This window comes from Triticum aestivum, chromosome 3B (assembly GCF_018294505.1).
Source record: "Triticum aestivum cultivar Chinese Spring chromosome 3B, IWGSC CS RefSeq v2.1, whole genome shotgun sequence".
Classification (NCBI taxonomy): domain Eukaryota; kingdom Viridiplantae; phylum Streptophyta; class Magnoliopsida; order Poales; family Poaceae; genus Triticum; species Triticum aestivum.
This window is the reverse complement of record NC_057801.1, coordinates 461088996-461101212: the sequence shown is the minus strand read 5'-3', so window position 1 is coordinate 461101212 and position 12217 is coordinate 461088996.

Here is a 12217-nt window from a genome sequence, read left to right as displayed (position 1 = left end):
ATTCGATTCAACTAAAGTTGGAGAAACAGACACCCGCCAGCCACCTTTATGCAAAACTAGTTGCATGTTTGTAGGTGGAACCAGTCTCATGAATGCAGTCATGTAAGGTCAGTCTAGTCTGCTTCATCCAACAATACCGCCGAATAAAAATAAGAAATTGGTGGTAAGCAGTATGATGATCACCGCCCACAACTCTTTGTGTTCTACTCGTGCATATCATCTACGCATAGACCTGGCTCGGATGCCACTGTAGGGAAACGTAGCATGCAATTTCAAAAAAAAACTATGCTCATGCAAGATCTATCTAGGAGATGCATAGCAATGAGAGGGGGGAGTGTGTCCATGTACCCTCGTAGACCGAAAGCGGAAGCATTTGCTTAACACTGAAGTAGTCGAACGTCTTCTCATTCTGACCGATCTAGTACCGAACGTACGGCACCTCCGAGTTCTGCACACGTTCAGCGTGATGACGTCCCTTAAGATCTTGATCCAGCAGAGGGTCGAGGAAGTAGATGAGTTCCGTCAGCACGATGGCATGGTGATGGTGATGGTGATGTGATCCGCGCAGGGCTTCGCCTAAGCACCGCGAGAATATGACCGGAGGCGTAAACTATGGACGGGGGGCGCCGCACACGGCTTGGAACAATTGATGTGTGTTGTAGGTGCCCCCTCACCACGTATATAATGGAGGGAGGGGGAGGAGGCCGTCCCTAGGCCCACCCAAGTAGGAGGAATCCTACTTGGGATCCTAGTAGGATTCGCCCCCCCCTTCCTTTTACGGGAGGGGGAAAGGGGGAAAGAGAGAGGGGGGAGAAGGAAAGGGGGGCTGCCCCCTCCCCTAGTACAATTCGGCCTCCTTCCCTGGTGGGGGATGCGCCACCCCTTGTGGGCTGGTGTGCCTCCCTCCTATGGCCCGTATGGCCCATATCTTCCCCCGGGGGGTTCCGGTAACCCCCCCCCCCCCCGGTACTCCGATATGTACCCGATACTTTCCGGAACACTTCTGGTGTCCAAATACTATCATCTAATATATAAATCTTTACCTCTCAGCCATTTCGAGACTCCTCGTAATGTCTGTGATCTCATCCGAGACTCCGAACAACATTCGGTCACCAAATCACATAACTCATATAATACAAAATCGTCATCGAACGTTAAGCGTGTGGACCCTACGGGTTCGAGAACTATGTAGACATAATCGAGACACCTCCGGTAAATAACTAATACCGGAACCTGGATGCTCATATTGGCTCCCACATATTCTACGAATATCTTTATCGGTCGAACTATTATGACAACATACGTTATTCCCTATGTCCATTGGTATGTTACTTGCTTGAGACTCGATCGTCGGTATCTTCATACCTAGTTCAATCTCGTTACCGGCAAGTCTCTTTACTTGTTTCGTAATGCATCATCATGCAACTAACTCATTAGTCACTTTACTTGCAAGGCTTCTTGTGATGTGCATTACCGAGAGGGCCCAGAGATACCTCTCCGATAGTCGGAGTGACAAATCCTAATCTTGATCTATGCCAACCCAAAAAACACCTTCGGAGATACCTTTAGATCATCTTTATAATCACCCAGTTATGTTGTGACGTTTGATAGCACATAAGGCATTCCTTCGGTATCCGGTAGTTGCATAATCTCATAGTCGAAGGAATATGTATTTGACATGAAGAAAGCAATAGCAATAAAACTTAACGATCAATATGCTATGCTAACGGACGGGTCTTGTCCATCACATCATTCTCATAATGATGTGATCCCGTTCATCAAATTACAACACATGTCTATGGTTAGGAAACTTAACCATCTTTGATTAACAAGCTAGTCTAGTGGAGGCTTACTAGGGACACAGTGTTTTGTCTATGTATCCACACATGTATCGAGTTTCCGATTAATACAATTCTAGCATCAATAATAAAAATTTGTCATGAAATAAGGAAATATAAAATAACAACTTTATTATTGCGTCTAGGGCATATTTCCTTCACAGTGTTGTCAAGCGTGCACTGGAATCCTCCGCTATGAACGACGTGACAAGACATGACGATTACAGGTCGGCCGGCCCCCATTTATTACAGTGGCTATTTAACCCTTGTATCTCTTCAACCCTTTGATCGCACCCCACCATTGCAAGAAGCACACACCCCCACAACAAACTCTTAGAGGGTATCATGCATGGCTCCAATGGCGCTCCGAGTGGCTGCCGACGACGAGCAGCAGTTCACCATGCATGCCGTGGTGGACACCCACAAAAGGTTCATGGAGCTCTCGGTGGTGTACACCAACAACCCGGTCTAGGTGGAGCACTCCATCCACATCATGGAGTTGCTTCTTGCCGAGGGGAAGTACAAGGTGGTCAGGTTCGACCTCGAGCACACCCGCGCTCGTGCCGGGTCTCATCCCAAGGTCGCCGTCAACCAGATATGCGTGCGCAACCACGTCGTCGTCTACCACTACTGCCGGGCCACAAGGCCTTGCAAGCATTTTGCCAGGTTTGTCAACAACCCCCACTACATGTTCTCTACGGTGGACATCACCAACGATGTAAAGGTGCTCAAGAATTCGGGCATCGCCTGCCAGAATCTTGTCGACATCCAGGGCCAATACAAGATCTGGGGAAGCAAGGAGCATGAGAAGGACTCACTGATTCACCTCGCCGAGGCCATCATTGACCCCTACTATAGAGACATGAAGGATTCCTGCAACAAGGACAAGCGTGCATGGCACTCGGCCTAGATGGAGAAACTCGACAAAGCTCACATCGTGTATGTGGCCAAGGAGCATACACGAGCTACGACATGTATAGGCGGATCGTTGACCTGAGGAAGTGCCTCCTTCCCCTAAACGGCCAGGGATCCAACCGGAAGCAGAGCAATGGCAAGTGTCATCGCAACAAGAAGTAGATGATTAGATCCTCATTTCTCCTAGTTTGGTATGCATGTAATTGCTTACTTTCGTGTGTGGAAATGTTATGTGTGTAGTCACTTCTGTAATTGTATGCTTAATTTGGTTATGCAATGTTGTCTTTTTAAGTATATATGTTGATGATCTGTAGAAAGAGCGTAGATGTTGTGCGGACAAAGAAAATCACATCGCACACGGACTAAACAATGGAACCCCTCGGTGATGTTTTCATCAATCACTCACAATTGTATACCAGCAATCATTTGCTCACAACACACACGGCTTATTAACAGGAATTATGTGTGTTGTCACCAGTCTTCCCACACGTTTCCAATTACAGACATGTTTGTCGCGTATCACACACATCTTGTTAAGTTGAACCGTTTCTGTTCTCTTGGCTCAACGCAAACAGTTCATCCGAGTGAACTGTATGCCGTATATCGCACATACCTTCATCTGGCCGCCCGTTTCTATTGTTCCGCCTCATCACAAACAGTTTATCCGAGTGAACTGTATGCCGTATATCGCACACGCCTTCATCTGCCTACTTGTTTCTTTTGTTCCGCGTCATCGACATCAGTTAATTGAACTGAACTGTATGCCCCGCATCGTACACGGAACTAGAATATGAACCGTGTTTGATGTATCTTCATTGCAAACATTTTGCATGTTTTTTGACGGTTATTTTACATCACCATTTGTGATTAATGCATCACACACAGTTTCGTCAAAGGGTCTCTTATCATAGTGTCGCGTTAGCAGCATCCTGCAGTAGTGCTGGTTGCAAGTTGGTTGGTTGGGGCCAAGTTTTAATAGCATTGATCTTGGATTCATCTACACGAACACTCTTAGAAGACACAATGAAACCCAAGAAAACAAGCTTATCAACACCAAAAAAGGCATTTATCCATATTATCATAAAGGCGCTCTGTTCTAAGAGTTTGCAAAATGATTCTAAGATGGGTGACATGATCTTTGAGAGATTTGCTAAATACAAGAATACCGTCAAAGTAGACCACAACAAATACGCCGATGTAGGGGTGGAGAACAAAATGCATCACATGCATAAAGGTGTGGGGTGCTTCGGATAAGCCCATTGGCATGACCAACCATCCATACAAGCCAAACTTTGTTTTGAAAGCGGTTTTCCATTCGTCACCCTCTTGTATGTGAATTGGTAATAGCCACTCTTAAGATCAATCTTAGAGAAAATGGTGGCTCTACTAAGCTCATCTAACATATCATCAAGGCGTGGGATGGGGTAGCGATAATGAACAGTGATAGCATTGAGAGGACGACAATCGGAACACATGCGATATGTACCATCTTTCTTGGGAACAAGGATTACCGGGACGACACATGGGCTCAGGCTTTCTCGTACATGGCCATTGTCGATGAGTTGTTGTACTTGCTGTTGGATCGCTTTGGTTTCTTTGGGATTGATGCGGTATGTTGCCTTGCTAGGAAGGGGTGCTCTGGGGATGAGGTCGATGCGGTGTTCGATGCCTCGAAGAGGAGGTAGACCCGGAGGTAGCTCATCGGGAATACATCTTGGAATTCCTGCAATATAGAAGACAACACTAAAGGTAGGTTGTGAGATTTGTTAGTTTTTGTTGCCTCATCCTTGCACAAAAGGACATAATGCATAACACTTTATGGGTTCTCACAAAAACTTCTCCCACCTCACTTTTGGTAGCAAATAGCACTAGGTTTTTCTTGTCGCTCATCATGGAGGCACTCATTTTTGGCTTGTGGCTCTCACTCCCTTTCGGGTGGCTCACTCTCTCACTATTCTCTCTAGGATGGGTGGCTTGCTTGTCGATGGTCACTTGACTTGGTGACATAGGTCATAACACGTACTCCTTTCCCTTCATCTTGAAGCTATAGTGATTGGTACGCCCTTTGTGGATGACGCCTCGGTCGAATTGCCATGGTCGTCCAAGAAGGAGATGGCAAACGGACATTAGAATGACATCACACTCCAAAGTGTTTTCGTATGCTCCTATCTTGAAGGAAACTTGCACCTTATGTTCCACTTGAATAGTGTTGGAGTCGCTTAGCCATTGGACCTTGTAGGGGCGGGGTTCTTCATCTTGACCAATTGGAGCTTGGAACATAGTTCTTCACTCACCAAGTTATGGCAACTTCCTCCCTTGATGATGATCTTCATGGACCTTCCATTGATGCCCGCCTTGGTGTGGAAGATATGGCATCTTTGGTCTTCGTCTTGATGATGTTGAAGTGTCAAGAATTTGGAGACAACGATAGCAGGGCTAGAATCTTCGTCACAAAAGACATGATCATCTTCATCCTCATTCACGCACCGGTACATGGCCACTTGCTTAAGGGCTTCCATTTCCTCTTCACTCATGGAGTCATAGGTGCCATTGTCATTAAGGATCATGGTATGCTTGTTGGTACACTCGAAGGACTTGTGTCCTCAGTCGCCGCATGTGGAGCACATGATAGAACTTGTCTTGATGCTCTCATCCGATGCAGTTGTAGGTGGTGAAGCTCTCGGCTTGAAGTTGCTTGTAGTTGGAGGAAAACTTGAGGTTGTCAAAGTTTTCTTGTAACCTGACTTGTCGTTGTTGCTCGTAGAAGGTTTGGTTGAGGTAGAAGGTGTTGTAGTCATTGAATCTTGATTGTATGAGCCACATGTCTTGGAAGAGTACTTGGCATACTTGAAGTCATCATGCACTTGTCGCTCCGCCTTTTGTGGCTTGATGCACTAGCTCGATGAGGTTGGATTAAGGTTGGAAGTCGTCAATCTTCTTGATACGGTGGTTGAGTCCATTCAAGAAGCGTGCCATAGTTTGCTCATCATCTTCCGTGGCATTGGCTCATATCATGGCAATCTCCATTTCCTTGTAGTACTCTTCAACGCTCTTTGTTCCTTGCTTGAGGAGTTGTAACTTTTTGAAGAGGTCGCGGTTGTAGTAGGTTGGCACAAAGCACGCTCTCATGACATCCTTCATTTGCGCCCAAGTAGTGATGGGTGGTTCACCTCTTGCCAAGATCCATGAACATAAAGAGTGATACAAGATCCAAACGCAACAAAGGACGGTACAAGAGGCGGTAGTTCTTCTCCGTGAGGAGGTCATGAGGGGGTCTTCCTGTGAGGGGTCTTGAATCCACTTGGGGGATCTTCTCCGTAGAGGTCGTGAACTCCGACGGAGAAGTAATCAAGTGGACGAGCAAAGCTTTATCTCTCAAATGAGCTATCACATTGCTAACCCTAATAAGAGGGAGGAGGTGGGGTATATATAGCCTAGGGTCATGAAAGGGTACATGGGCTTCGTCCCAACATGCTGTCAACACACAGGCGTCCGACGTACGATAGTTACCGGTCGTCCAGTGTCTCGCGGACGCTCGGATGTCCGGTAAGTGTCGGATTTCCGACGTTTCAGCTCTAATCAGGAGGCTCGGACTTCCGGTCGGGGTCGAACGTCCGGTGCGTCGGCCGTCCGATGATCTCCATACTTCCAACATTTTGGTTCTGTGATGGTGGAGCCGGTCATTCGGTGGGGCTCGGTTGTTCGGGCACTGGCAGGTGTCAGACGTCCGGTTGCGATCGGTCGTCCGGCCGCTAGAGCGTGCGCAGGCTGGGACTTGGCTAACCGGCTGGTGCCTCCAGGCGTCGGACGTCCGACAGGTGTCGGTCGTCCGAGGGCTATAGCTTCTTGGTAGCTCTTCCTCTAGGTCCTCGCACTTGGTGTTCTCGTTGTCTTGTCCGTTGGGTGCATCTGCTCCATTGCCTTCCTCCAAGTACCTGATCAAACATAGGGTCTCCTCTTGAGGTAGTAGTCATCTCTCATATGAAGAAAGTGGTAGTTTGGGGAGGAGCGAGTTCACCTTATTTTCAATAGCCTTTGCTCGAGCTCTTGTCATTGGTCCAAGTGGTGCCATGGGAGATGTAGGTAGGTCCATGGGGATGATCGTGGGATGCTCCGCATCAGCTAGTAGTTGTCTTTCCGATACAGTGATCATAGTGTGATTGCGGCAGAGGCAGTGGTGGTCGCTTAAGGGCATCCAGAGTGCGCTTCGCTTTCATCGAATCTATTGTTTCCTTCGGAGGTGGACGTTTCCGTTCAAAATATGCCTGCACTTCGGCAGCCATGATGTCCTTGTTTTCCTTGTCAGTCCTCTCATATGGTAACTTTGGAGGATCCCTGAGGCTTGGACTAAATTTGAATTTCATCCCGCCTGTTGTACTGCTAGCCGCCGAAGCGGCAACGACTCTCTTCAGCCATTGCTGAGGCGGCAGAGTCCGCTAACGCGCAGAGGAGGCGGAGTCCACTGACGCGCCGTAGACAGCTGAGGCAGAAGAGGACTCCACTGAGGGGCCTCCTCCGCCGGAGACGACGGTTGAGGCGGCGGAGACAACTCACGTGTCAGAGACGACTTAGGAAACTGATACAGTTGAGCTGGACTGTGAGGAGCCTGCTGAGGGGCCTCCTCTGGCTGAGTTCGCTGAGGCGGCGTCGAGTTTGGAAGCTTGATGTTCTCCTTTCTTCATAGACAGGTACTCCTTAAGGCATTTTCCAGAAGAATCTCCCCTTCGCCTATAGGGTACTCAAGCTCCAGCCCCTCAAATCCCTCCATTATTTCATCCACCCCAACAATAGCAAGGCCATGTGGAATCGAACGGCAGTGGAAAGTTCCCTCAGCTTTAGAAGGTAAGGCAGAGTTGACCCCCACCTTCAAGGTCAGGTTATGGCATTTTGCCATTAGCACACAATGTTCATTCTCCGTGATACTATCCACGGGGTAGCGAGGAGCCGTGATATCAGGCTGAATGAGCTCCATGGAAGCCATGCTGCTTCTCCGCTGAGATGGTGGGGTAGCTTCGGGGGCAGTGTCGAATGAAGGATCTTCATGCCGCTAATATGGTTGGCCGGTAGCTTGCTGGCTCTCAGGTTCCTCTAGTTTCGCTAATCTTGCATTGATCTTCCGCATTTCGCTTGATTCCTCTTTCTTCTTTCTCTCTCGACTTCTACAACCACCGCTGTCGGGAAACCCCATGCACCCATGGAATGGAGCCTGATGTGCCTCATGTTCGTCCAGGATGTTCAGGATTCCAAAGGGCCTCTATCAGCTCGTCCTTCTCTCTGTCGGGAATGAACCACCCTTCCCGCGTTGCCTTTATTGCTGCCTCATGCTTCTTGATGGGTATTGCAAGTTGAGCGTTCGTCCAAACACACTTCCCTGATTCTGGGTCCAAAGTTCCCCAACCCCGAAGAACCAAGTCCTTGACCGATCTAGCCAGTGCAATGTCGCTGGTTGGACCCCTTTAGCAAGCAGGTCTTGCTCAGCTTTGTCCCACGTAGGTCGGGCTTTGCTATAGCCACCTGACCCCATAACATGGTGATACTACTTCTTTGCAGCATTTTGCTTGTTTGTCAGTGACCTTTGCTTAGCCTTCTCCATTTTCTTGTAGGCCACAAATGCGAGCGAGTGATCTCTTATCTTCTCATATTGACCGGTGAATTCTGGAGTCTCATCTTTTTTGACAAACTTTTTCTTCCAATCTTTCTTCCAGTTCTTGAATAGTTCTGCCATCTTCTTAAGAGCAAACGCCTTGACCTTTCGTTGTATAACTGGGTTATCCGGATCCTCCTCTAGCGGTAGGCTGAAATTTGTCATCAATGAGTTCCAAAGATCATCTTTCAGTCTATCTTGGACATAAGAAACTTCATGGTCCTTCTTATTTCATTCTTGGATGTTGATCCAGACGCTGTCCCTAACAACAACTCCGCACTGATGTACAAATGTGTCCTTTGTCCACTTGGGAGCAATCGGTTGAACCTTTCATCCCGGCCCAACCTTTTCTTCGGGCCTCATCTCCTTACCGAAGTTTGGCTCGATCCGGAGGGCTAAAATAAGACAGAAGTGTCACAAAACAACTGATGCATCTAGTCAGTACATATATATATATATATATATATAGGGTGGGTCTATTATGATAACACCCTTAAGAGTCTTATTATGATAATACCGCAGCTTATTCTGATAACACCCGGAAGCCAAGCATCCATGAAAACTGAAAAAAAAAACACCCCACCCGGTCCAACTCCCTCCCCTACACGCCACCCACCCCACCTACCCTGATGCTCTCTCTCACTCTGCCCAGAAACCACCCGCAGTGACGTGCCCAGCCACGACCCGCCTGAGCCACCAAGCGGTCGAAGCTCTCGATCCCAACCACCACCGCGCCGCCCCCCTCCTCTCCCTCCTGCACCATCCAGCCCCTCCCACTCTCCCGCATGGCCGGATCCTGACCACTAGGCCACCACTGCTGCTGCACCTCCCACTCCCCAGCGCCGCCGCTACACAACCTCCTAGCACGATCCTGGGCCGGATCTAGGTTGCGGCCGACCCCCACGACATCCCGGCACCGGATCCAGGCTGCGGCCGACCTCCATCACTTCCCGGCACCGGATCCAGGCTGCGGCCGGCCCCCACGACATCCTGGCGCTAGATCCAGGCTGCGACGGCCCCCCACGACATCCTGGCGTCCGATCCAGGCTGCGACGACCCTTCGTGACGCCCCCCTAGCGGAGGCAGGCTGCGGCAGCCTCCCACGATGCCCCGCTGCCACATCCGCCAGGTAGCGTGGGGAAGAAGACCACTGGGATCAGCGGTGGACGGGCTCCAGCGCACGAACATCAAGAAGAACTCTGGTGGCCCCCGCACCTATCGCGGCCCCAGCATGCGTGGGTAGCCCCCCTCTGCCCCTACTTCTTCTTCTCCCGTGATTTTACTTCTTCCACGCGTGGCCTCCGACAAGAATTGCACGGTGGCGTGCAGACTACTGGCAATGGGTGTGCACTGCGGTTAATTCCGGGATTCCACAGATCATGGAGCTTGCATTTCAGTCGGGGTGTGCAGGTGTGGGGTGTTCTCCACCTGACGTCGAGCAGTGCAGGGTGTCTCCCATTGCAGCTCGGTTGTGGTCGTCGGTGTAGTAGGCAAGCACGTGAGAGGACGATGCGCATCTAGTTTCGATTCCGGCCATGCGACGCTGCAGTACAAATGTGTGTGGCATGCATTTTTCTGCATTTTACTTGGTGTGCATGGGAGGTTCTCGCAACTGGCTCATGCAGTTCACCATTGCCCCTTGTGCAGGATAGTCCTCAATTGCTGACAGTGTCGATTTTGTGTGTATGTTGTGTGTGTGTGTGTCTATAAAAATAAAGAAAAGATATATATGTTTTGAAGCTCACTTTGTTTTCTCACCTGGTTCCACTATAAAGCTCCTCTGGAACACCTTGCAGTGTGTTTGGTCACCGGATGTGGTTCATTTTTGTGAGTGACACTGTTCACTTGCGCACAACGTGGAAGTGCGAACAAAATTGCGAAACAGAAAAAAGGCAATGCCGTTCACTTTGATATATGTCGAAGTTCACTAAAGTTGATAAAAAAAGTCGAAAAAAGACAACAAAAACTCATGCGAGAAAATCTATGTATAAATAAAAGAAATCATGAAGTTCGCTTGCCCGTTTGATGCAGTGCGATTTTCAGCTTAAAAGTTGTGCGTTTTTTTTACTTGTATTCAAAAATTTATGTCCCACAAAAAAGAAATCATGCAGTCCGCTAGTCCGTCTGATGCAGTGCGGTTTTCACTCTAAAAGCAGTGCGGTTTTCTTCCTCGTCTTCAAAAATTTACGTCCCACAAAAAATAAACCATGCAGTTCTCTTACCCGTGTGATGCAGTGCAGTTTTTCGTCCGTTGCAGTGCGGTTTTCAGTCGGATGAAGTACCCACGTCGATTTGGGTGTCGCGAAAAACAGTGTCTCCATTTCGGTAAATCTAAAACTGCTCTTAAACCGTAAAGAATTAGAGAGAGTGTTCAACATGATAAAGTTGTGTATCATCGATATCTTTCCAATGGCGTATTGTTTGAATCATTCCGGCCAGCGGTTTGCAAAAATTTCGCCAAAAACGGCCGCAGCCACTCGTCGTCCGCCGCACGATTTTCAAAATTAACTTAAAACCGTAAGGAATTTCAAAAATATTTCAACATATGAAAGTTGCACCTTGTTCGTAGATTTCCAATGGTGCATCACACGCCTCGTTTTGACAAACGGTTCAAAAACTGGAGCGAAAACAGTACCGAAAATTTGAAAACATTTGAAAAACAGAATTCCGCGATTTAGTAAATTTGAAACTGCTCTTAAATCGTAAGGAATTAGAGAAAAATTTATATATGAAAAATATGCGCCTCGATGATATCTATCCAACGGTGTATCGTTTGCTTCATTCCAACGAGCGGTTTAGAAGAAATCGCGAAAAAACGCTCGCTGCCACTCGTCATGGGCCGCACCATTTTCAAAACTGCTCTTAAACCGTGCGGAATCTCGAAAAGTGTTCAACATGTCGAAGTTGCGCCTAATCCATAGCTTTTCAACGGTATATTATATGCCTCATTCCGATAAATGGTTAAAAAATTAGAGCGGAAACGGTACCGAAAAAATAACACGTGCAGTTTTTCCCGACGAGAAGTTCACTCGTGTGAGTACTGCAGCACACTTGGTTCAAAGAATGACGTGCACTTGCATTGAGCATGCAATGCGGAACTGTTGTGCAGAATAGTTATTCTGCTAATATTAGCAGAATAGACTGTTTGTATATATATATTCGCAACAGTTAAGGCTCCCTTCTCTGTTGGATCACCGGAGCCGTCATGATCTCCTTCCTCCTCCACTCAATCACCGGAGCCGTCATGATCTACTTCCTCCTCCATTGTTGGATCACCGGAGCCATCACGATCTCCTTCCTCACCATCGGTGTCGTTGAGAAACGACAAGGTGATATCACCTCCGTCGTGGATTATATCCCCTAACAACTCTTATTTTTCTAAGTCTCTGTCCATAGTTTCTACAAATATGCATATGAGCAATGGATTAGTGGCAAACATCATGCAAAGTTCACAAGTTTTATAACAGTTAGTTTCAAACGATCATCGAGGACTCCTCCCCCCTCATGTCTGATGAGTCGTCCTATCTTTCGAGAGAGGATACTTTGCGGACCACCTTTCTCATGGTCATAGAGGATACTTGCTGACCCCCTCATGTCGAAGTTATCGGGCATATGTTGAATTCTAGAGAGAGTTAGGAGTGTTCTAACGTGGCACTACACGATATACATGAAGGAAGATAACATCCGGGAATGTTTTCCCGAAGTCTGCATTTTTGGACAGATGAACCGGAGGGGTACAGTTCCAGGTCCGCTATGCTAGCTGCTTGTGACAGACGAACAAAGGGCATATTCGGATTCGTCATATTTTTCTGATTGATTT